Source organism: Pinus tabuliformis, chromosome 5_2 (genome assembly GCF_031772625.1).
Source record: "Pinus tabuliformis cultivar Carrire ecotype Pingquan chromosome 5_2, CPIR1, whole genome shotgun sequence".
Lineage (NCBI taxonomy): Eukaryota > Viridiplantae > Streptophyta > Pinopsida > Pinales > Pinaceae > Pinus > Pinus tabuliformis.
In genome coordinates, this window is record NC_142306.1 from 105,241,640 (window position 1) to 105,251,243 (window position 9,604).

The 9,604-nt window shown below is 34.9% G+C and overlaps 1 long non-coding RNA gene across 1 annotated transcript; it reads right to left on the reverse strand.

Annotated features, from left to right (window-relative positions):
- Positions 1–4,047: 4,047 nt before the first annotated feature.
- Positions 4,048–5,381, reverse strand: LOC149157723 (uncharacterized). The gene is made up of 2 exons (XR_016262006.1): positions 4,970–5,381; positions 4,048–4,726 (listed from the first exon to the last, which is right to left on the reverse strand). It is a non-coding gene; the product is annotated as an uncharacterized LOC149157723 (long non-coding RNA).
- Positions 5,382–9,604: the final 4,223 nt, after the last annotated feature.

A 9,604-nucleotide genomic window follows, 5' to 3' on the forward strand; every position in this document is an offset into this window, starting at 1 on the left:
CTTCTTTTGTTCTTCTATAGGGTGGTAGGGTGGTGCTAAGCTAGTGCATGAAGTCACCAACAGGTTCAAGCCTGGCAAAACTTCAGGGTGGCAGGGTGGTTCTAGGGTGAATTGTAGCTCATTGGGTGTTGGGTCATCCGTTCAATTGACTACCGAAGAATCTCGGGTGTTGGAGTGTCCATCCAATGGTAGTTGGAGAAGAATGCTTTTTTAGATTCTAGGAAGTTGGAGCTTTCTTTTCAATTGGAGTTGAATATTAAAGAATTATTAGAAAAGCGTTCAAGTGGTTTTTGTCCGGAGGGGGTTTCCACCTTAAAAACTGTGTGCATTTGTGTTCCTTTTGTTTGCTGTTATCATTGTACAAACACTGATAATAATTGAAGATTAACTAATGCTTTGATCGATTAATAATAATATTAATTGAAAAGAATATTGATTCACCCACCCCCTTATCAGTATTTCCAACAAGGTTACCCATCAAGCTTGTGATTTCAATAAATTCCTGCGAGATTTTAGAGAAATTAGACCAGAAAAACTCACCGAAAAAGCTTCCAAAAAGTCTCACTAAAGACAACTCATTTCCGAAAATATAAGAAGATTAATCTCTCTTTTAATGCACAAGAATCAAGAGAACAAGGATAATCTTTTTTGTTTTTGTTTTTTCTGCAACAAAATCAAGTAAATATTTCCAAAAATATAATAAGATTAATCTCTTTTTTAATGCACAAGAGTCAAATAAATCTTTCCAAGAGAACAATATTGATTCTTATATTTTTTCACACATAAGATTCATAAGCAATCTTTCTTAATATCATAACAAAGCTAAGGTTTCATATTTTATCTTGGGTAAATAAAATTTTAAACTCCTTTTAATAAAGCAAGATACTTATCTTTTAATGACTCGAATTGACTGCCGAGCCCCATCCACGGGTCAAACCCATCAAATGAAGATTCATAGGACTCGGGACTCAAATCTAGTTTAGCACCACATATCACCCTCAAACTAATGGACAGACTGAACGGGTGAACCAAGTGCGGGAGGATATGTTAAGAATGTACATAATGCAACAACCGACTAAGTGGGAGGAATATCTCCACTTAGTTGAGTTTGCTTATAACAACGGTTACAATGAATCTTTGGGAATGAGCCCCTTTGAAGTATTATATGGAAGGAAATGAAGGGTGCCTAACAACTAGAATAATCCAGAAGATAAACTATTATTGGTACCCGACATACTTGCTGAAATGGAACAGACAGTCAAGAAAATACGACAGAACCTAAAAGCTGCCCAAGATAGGCAAAAGACTTATGCTGAGAAGAAGAGGACCTATAGAGAGTTTCAAGTGGGAGATCACGTTTATTTACGAGTAAAGATGAAAATAAGCACACTGCAGTGGGGTGAATGTGCTAAACTAGCACCCCAATACTGTGGACCCTTCCAGATTCTAGAAATAATTGGACCGGTGGCATATAGGCTAGTGCTACCAGCTCACATCAGAATTCATGATGTGTTTCATGTATCACTATTAAAGAAATACGTTTATGACCCTAAACATGTGATTAGTTGGCAGGATATGCAGGTACCACGAAATTAAATCAAGTTGAAGTTAAAACTATGTGAATGATACTAATATTGTCAACGTGAACTTTTGAGTGTAGCATAATCTTTCGCTCGGTTCTTTGCTTGTTCCTTCTCCTCACCGACAGGTCTTTGTCGCTTCTCCCTTGACCACTCCGCTTCAAAGAGTCCCTGTAGAGTCAAAGCAACATAATACCTTCAAAGTGAAGAGATCTACAATCATAAACAATATAGGACTAGATATATATTGACCACACAAATGCATATACTATCAGACATACAAGAATGTGGAGGAAAACTTGAATAGCTTTATTGATGTAAAGATTAGAAGAGAGGATTACAACCCATTGAACTGATCCAGCATCATCCTATCAGCATGAAAGCCCTTCTTCACCTCATGAAAAGCTTAGATCACCCAACACTATGATATTCCACTAGGAAACCAATAGCACTTCCTTACAAGATACAAAATTCCAGCCTCCAACCTCCGGATGTCTGTGATGAGGGATCCATATATAGATGATTGCAGGGAGGTGAGTCAGCTTCTGGGATTTTGATTAGTGTCTTCTCTCTGATAGTTCTTGATTCCACTTGGATATTAATGATCTCTTACCCATCCCTGGGCGAATTCAGAGAGGCAAGTGTCACAGGAGAAGATTCTGGAAGATTCCATGATCATCCACCTCGCAAACTATCTCTGCCATTTGTCCATTCTCGCCCATCACACCCTACAGAAGGGCTTTCCAGTATGCATTGCACCTTTTACACTGGGCAAGTGAGATGCATCGCACCCTTAGCACTGAGCAACCTGTATGGCCCAGTTTTGACCAGTTCTGAGCAGTTTTCTGTGGAGAACTTCTGGGAGATGATGTAATCAGTTGACCTTGTTCCTTTAGGGCATGAAACAACACTTTTAGGGACTCAAAAGCCCTTGGTTTATGGACATATATGATTGGGGTTGCAGTGCCCAAAAATGTCTATAATAGGTCGAACCAGACAAAGAACTGTTGTTAGAACCTCTATGCATTCTAGAGCAGAGAGAAACAGTGATACGAAGACGAGATATCAACTAGGTTAAAGTGCAGTGGAAGCACTCCAACCCGAATGAAGCTACCTGGGAAGATAAATATTTCATGCGACAAGCATACCCATATTTGATCAAATAATTTGAATCAAACACCCAGGGCGGTGTTTCGTCTTGGGGGGAAGATGCGACACCTTAGATTTTAAGAATTTACATTATAGTTTTAATTATGTTTTGGCTTATTTTTACAAACTTGGAATTAATTATGGTCTAAGTAAAAGACCAAAGAATTGTGGTAATTCAGACATGGTTCAAGAAGAAATGGTTTATGAAAAATAAAAGAATATTTTCAATATTTATATGGAATTAAATAAAAGAAACCTCTCGAGATAGTTAGGTCGGCTAGAACTCCTTTTCCTCTTAGAAAAGAGGAATTTCCAAGAAGGTAGACCCTTTTCAGGGAAGAAGAAATGAGCCTGAAGAAGAGAGGATGGAAGACACTGATAAGGGACACTTGCTACAGGACATTGTGGAGGTGAGCATAATACTGCCACTGCTGAGGAGTTATTGAGCTGGAATTGGGCCAATGGAATCCTTGGTAAATCCTTGTAAGTTGGAACCCAAACTGGACTGACAGTCTTTAGGTTTGGAGGCTGAACAACTTAAGATTGGCACATATACTATCTGGATGAGGGGAAGGTCGGGGAGAGACTAGACGTCATTGCCAGCCTCACGGTTGGATGGAGAGACTTCTTGGTTCTGGTTGGTATAGTTAGTATTTTCACACTATTGTAGTTGCTATGTTTTCTTTTAAAGATTGGAAGCTATTACAAAATAAATGAAATATAAACAAATAGTAAATATTTGTGTATAAAAGCAAAAGTAGAACAATACTATAAAAGAAAAAGTAGAACAATACATCTTATACAAGAATGAACTGTGCAGTGTTGAAAGTAGAACAATACATCTTATACAAGAATGAACTGTGCAGTGTTGTCTCATCGTAGCATGTATGTTTAGTCTTGCTAATGTGAAGTATTTGTCTTAAAAATAAAGAAAACAAGACTGAACATAAAAGGATATCTTCAATTTCTTGTTATTTAAGAAAAAACCATATTTTTGTGCAAGATTAGTACTGTATTGTGTGGTATAAATAAGAGAAGAAAAATTGGAATAAACAACCATTTAGTTATACCCTGATGAATTAGTCATAAATCTCTGTAAGGGAATATTGTATACATATGTAACAAGGAAAGGGTTCAACACTGAAGATCGATGCACATTTAGATAACCTTACCACGGTAAAAGCATGAGACTCAAGAACAGTAAAGTACGTTACTAGAAAACACCGAGAAATACAAATAAATAATCCATAGCACCTTCACTGTGAGTAGGACTGAGAACCCAACTTCATTCACGAATTCATGCATGGAGAGCAGTTACTGAGTAACTGAATAACACAGGAAAAAAATTTATAATTTCTAGTAAAAGACTTGAGTTAAATACAAGACAACTTGAAATAAGACGAAGAACAGAAGTTCTGTAAATACCGTGCATACAATCAAAAACTCGCCAGTGTCAGAATGATTTAAGAAAAAGAAAAACCACTGTATATCCTTAAATTTCACATAATTTAGTGACAAAACATGTAAATGGTGATGGAACTAGAAAAGAACGTTGTATGGATGTAAAATACATCAGCGGCCGGACATAGGACAAAGACCAACCTAAAAGAAACCAAATCAGTAGGCTTGGTTCAGCTAGCTACAGTCGAAGCCTTCCAGTGCTTAGTAAAATGAGAGCCAGAAAAATATTCACACCCATTTCATTCTAATGGTGGAGACTATAATAATAGAAATTATGAAGCTAGAGATATATAAATAATCCATATTAAACAACAGAGTTGAAGTCGTTAAGACCATGAGCAATAATGTACTCTCAGTACTCAGAAGAAATAACTTAAAAGTTCCAAAGCTACATACTGTATAAATTAATGACGATGGTCTCAAACACGAACCCATGGATTCATAAAATCAAATGACCCTAAAGTTGTCCTTTAGGAACAACATTCAGTCGACCTGAGAGGGAATCAAGAGGGTTTTCCATTATAAACTCCTCTTTTCTGCAAACCCATAATGGCAAAAAGTCAAAAACCTTGAACGGGTTGAGAGGGGTAGAAAGAACCCGGGAAGAAAAACACACAATCCATACCAGTGAGGCCACACAAAACCCATTACCAAGGGAGTCGGGAGGAGAGCTAACTTGATCAAAGGAACAACTCGTTAAAAACACAAAATAAGAAAACTCTATTCATGCTAACCTATAAAGCAGAAAGAAAAAGAACCTGTGAACCAAAAGGGTTTACCTGTGCAGAGTGGAACTGTAAATTTTTCCAGCATCGACCCTCAGATGAAACCCATTAAAGCCTATGTCAAAACCTTAGCGAAGGAATAATTTTCTTAGCGAAAGAGAATTTTTCTGTCAAAAGGAAGTGTAGTCGGTTACCTGTGGAGAAATCAACGAGGGTTTTATAACCATTGGAAGATGTTTTCGTGGCTAGAGGAAGAAAGGAGTCTACAGGGCCAAAGACGAGTTAATCGCAACACTTTCGAATGATTAACACCAAAAGCAAAGAAAAACCAAACAGAGACCTCAAAGATTTAATCACAAATTACCCTTTCAGTTCGAAAAACGAAGGGATAACGAGAAAGGCCTAATTACTCGCTAAAGCGACACTTTGCAAATATCTACTGTAACATGGAGGACACGCTCACCCTCACCGCAGGAAAAATGAGTTGCAAATCTAGAGTCCCGACATGGCTGAGTAGAATGACTATCGCTTCGAGGGTTAGGGTGAAAACAGTTGCGTAATGGAAACCGGGAAAGTTACCATCCATGGCCACAAATATTACAAGTGGACGGCGGATGAAACCCAAATACATTGAGATTATCAAATGTATACCGTGTAAATAAAAAAATTTAATGCATAAATAAATTGTTGTACTGTTAATGTGCTCCAATGCATATGGTGAGTAGTTGGGAACTAGGGATTTGAGTTAGAGCGCATCCATTCTCTTGCAATGAAAACCATTTATATGCCATAAATTGATGTAAATAGTAACTCATAATAATGTGTTAAGGCATGTTGACTTGACGACATGTGATCCCAATTGAGTGCAGAGGGAAACTTTTAATGGTTTAAGATGGAATTTCATTGGATGGGACCTTTTGTTTGACGTTGTCAACCGAGCTGATGTCCATTCATTTCTTGAGTGGGATTGTTTGTGCAATGTCAGTCATGTCCACTCAATATTTTCACTTTTAATGGTCATTAACCTTCATGGCAACTCTCGAGATGTCACACCAGAGTTGCTAACATTGGGTATCTTCCCAATAATCTTCACACATGGCCTATATATATTTGTCCATATTTCCTTGCCTAAAGAACATTCATAGATATAAAATTCATCTGTTTTCACTTCTAAACCAACAGGGTTTGTCCTCTGCACCATGTTTCTTTTTCATGTTTTTATTCATATTCTTTTCTAAATATTAGAGCCACCAATAAAAGAGTGAAAGGGTGGTTATCAAGAACGAAACCCTAACTAATTCTTGGCCAAATCTCTCAAGAACTTATCCACATATTTAATATATTTTTATTATATATATTAAATTTTTAATATCTTCACCTCATAAATGTATTAGCTTTTACAAGGATTTCCAAGGGATATTACAAAGTCTTTGACACAGACCTTTGGTATATAAAAATATTATGATTTACAAAGATTTACAAGGTAAGGATATTACAAAGTCTTTGACATAGACCTTTGGTATATCAAAATATTATGATGGAAGTTTTTAGGCTTATGACAAAGTTTCTCTTATGATGATAAGAGATTTTCTAAGAACACCTTAAACAAGATTGTAGTGATAAACACATAACTCTCATTTCAACTATTCAAGAAGTTATCTATCTTTAAACTTAGTTTTTACATTATAGTATGTTATACATGGAAACCTTTATCAAGCTAGGAACCAAACAATTCGACAAGTTCAAAGCTCTTCAAACTTGTCACCTCTTTAATGTCAATGCCTCTTAAGGTTTATTAAAGAGGAACTTCATTCATCTTATTTGACCAAGAATTATTAATAGCAATACATACTTTATATTTCGATAATTAGACATATTGACCAAGAATTACTTACAACCATAATTTATAGAATTCTTTGCATTCTTTAGATTTCTGTAATTAAACATATTTTCCCCCACCATAATCTATGGAATTCTTGGCATTCTTTAGGTAAGAGTAAAAAGTAAATACGGTGTACGTAAGTAAATAGGGTAACAACCCCAAAAATTTAACACTACCTTAAGCACTTTCTCCATCAAAGTTCTGATACCATGTTGATTTTCTAGTGCTAAATAGACAAACACAAATTTCTATTTTGGGTAATTACTTCCAATGATATATGAACCTCTGATACCATGTTGATTTTCTAGTGCTAAATAGACAAACACAAATTTCTATTTTTGGTAATTACTTCCAATAATATATGAACCTCTCATACCATGTTGATTTTGTAGTGCTAAATAGACAAACACAAATTTCTATTTTTGGTAATTACTTCCAATGATATATGAACGTCATTGAGTAATTACACACAAAAATTTCAACTTCTTAAAAAACTTTGTACTCTTCCTTAGATTGCTTCCACTTGTGAGAAAAACAAAAAAATATATGAGCAATGCGTGTTTTATGGTTATATCTATTGTTATTTTATAATGATATTAGATTACCCCAAAAAGATAATTTTTTTAAATTAAATTTAAAATTAACTTTACTTTTCTTTCCTTTAATTTTAACTTAAATTAAATTTAAAATTAATTTTTTTTCTTTTAATTTAAAATTAAATTTTAAATATTTTTTCTTTTAATTTTAACTTAATTAAATTAATTTTTTTATTAAATTAATTTTTTATTTATTTTGATTTTTATTAGTATAGTGGGGAATACCTCCGCCAACTACTAAAAATCAATTAATTGTTTCGTAAAAAAATCTGAATTAAATTTTAAACCCCATTTAACTTTAAAAAAATCATTATTATAACCACCATTATCATAGCTTTTTTAATAATATGATTAATTTATTATCCTAGTTGTGATATCATGTTAATTTTATCAACTACTAGAATATACACAATTTTATTAACTAGCAATTGTCCCAAAAGGTACAAATAGAGGCCGATAGGATTATTAAATTGGAATTGTTGAATTTTTTTAGAAGAGATATTGGTTCAATCAGCCTGGTTTCCTACACTGCCACAACTCTTCCGGTAAACCCTGACAACGATTCTGCTTTTGTGAAAAATTAAAATTTGCACCAGTAAACGTCACACATATACCTATACAGCTGGATTGTTGATTGATATCTTTGGACGTTGAATAATTTAAGGTAAATCTATTCGCTATTATGCATTTGTGAAAAAATGAAAATTTGCACCACAAATATATACAGTTGGATTGTTGATTCATATCTTTGGACATGCTCGATTAATGAATAATTTAGGGTATAATCTATTACGTAAACAAAGGATCAAAGGGGGAAGGGGTGGGGTTTGTGTACTGGATCAAGCCTTTGAGATTCATGGGAGAAACGAAGGAAGAATCCCCACCCAAAACCTGCTCTGCAATCATCCACTGTACCCTCTCAGTTGGATGAAATTTGTCCCAATAAACATATTCCTTGGGATCCTTGCAGATTGAGCACCCTGGATCCAACCCACAGCCTACATGGCCATTGTATGGACCATCTCCACAGAAAACCTGTTGACCCACCCCGTACCTCCTAGTCTTCGTCATCCAAAATGAGGTCTAGTCTGCAGCACCCTAGGCCGATGACCTAGGCTGCCCTGGTTCGAGTCCTCCTGCCGACAGAGCCCTCATCGCTCTCTTTTTCACATCCCCCCTCAAGTGAGAAAGGATTCATAACCCTATATAATCTTATTAATGAATATTATTATATATAATATTATATTAATATTAAGGTTTAATCCTATTCATATTACCAAAAATAATTTAAGAGAGTCATAAACTAAGCAATATGGGGATTAACAAAAAAAAATTAATTAATTAATCTATAAATAAATAAAAATAATTTTTTAGGAAGAAAGCGCAGGAATCTAGCATCTGTTGATACTCCAGCCATCATCTCTATTTAAATTAACAAGTCTTTTTTTTTCAATTTCTAAGGCCTCTCTAAATTTACGATAATGAAAATGGTCAATCCTCGCAATGACTTTAGCCTCTTCAATGGAGATGTGATGATTGGTTTTTTCTGCATGCTCTACCAAAGCGGAGGAGCGAGACCTTCCATGCCTGATGTCGGCAGCATGTTCACAAATCCTTTGGTTAATGGATTGACCGGTCTCACCAATATAAGGAGCTCGACAAGAACAGGGAATGATATAAACACCCTTAGCCCAAGGATAATTTTAGGGGCGAATGTTCGCCCTTTGGCGAAATTAAGGGGTTTTAAATTTTTAGTGGGCGAATATTTTGTATCATAGTACATTTTTACAAATCACCTCAAATAGCCCACCTTATTTTAAGGGAGAGGGTAAAAAAGGTAAATTTAGCCCTTGAAATTAGGACTCACAACCTTCCATTCGCCCATTTTCAAGAATAGGTTTTATTTAAGTGAATCCATTCGCCCATTTTCAAGAATAGGTTTTATTTAAGTGAATCCTATGGGCCAAATACCATATTTATAAAAGAGGTATGGTAAATTAATAAAAATATAAATAAATGAGAGGTATGGTAAATAAATAAAACATTTTTTATATTTACTCCATAAGTCACCTTATATACATGTAACGGTGTAAACAAATAAAAATATAAGTAAAGTGGAGGTATGGTAAATAAATAAAACGTCTTTTTATACTTACTCAAAGGGTATGGTAAATAAATAAAAATATAAATAAACTAGACGTATCGTAAATA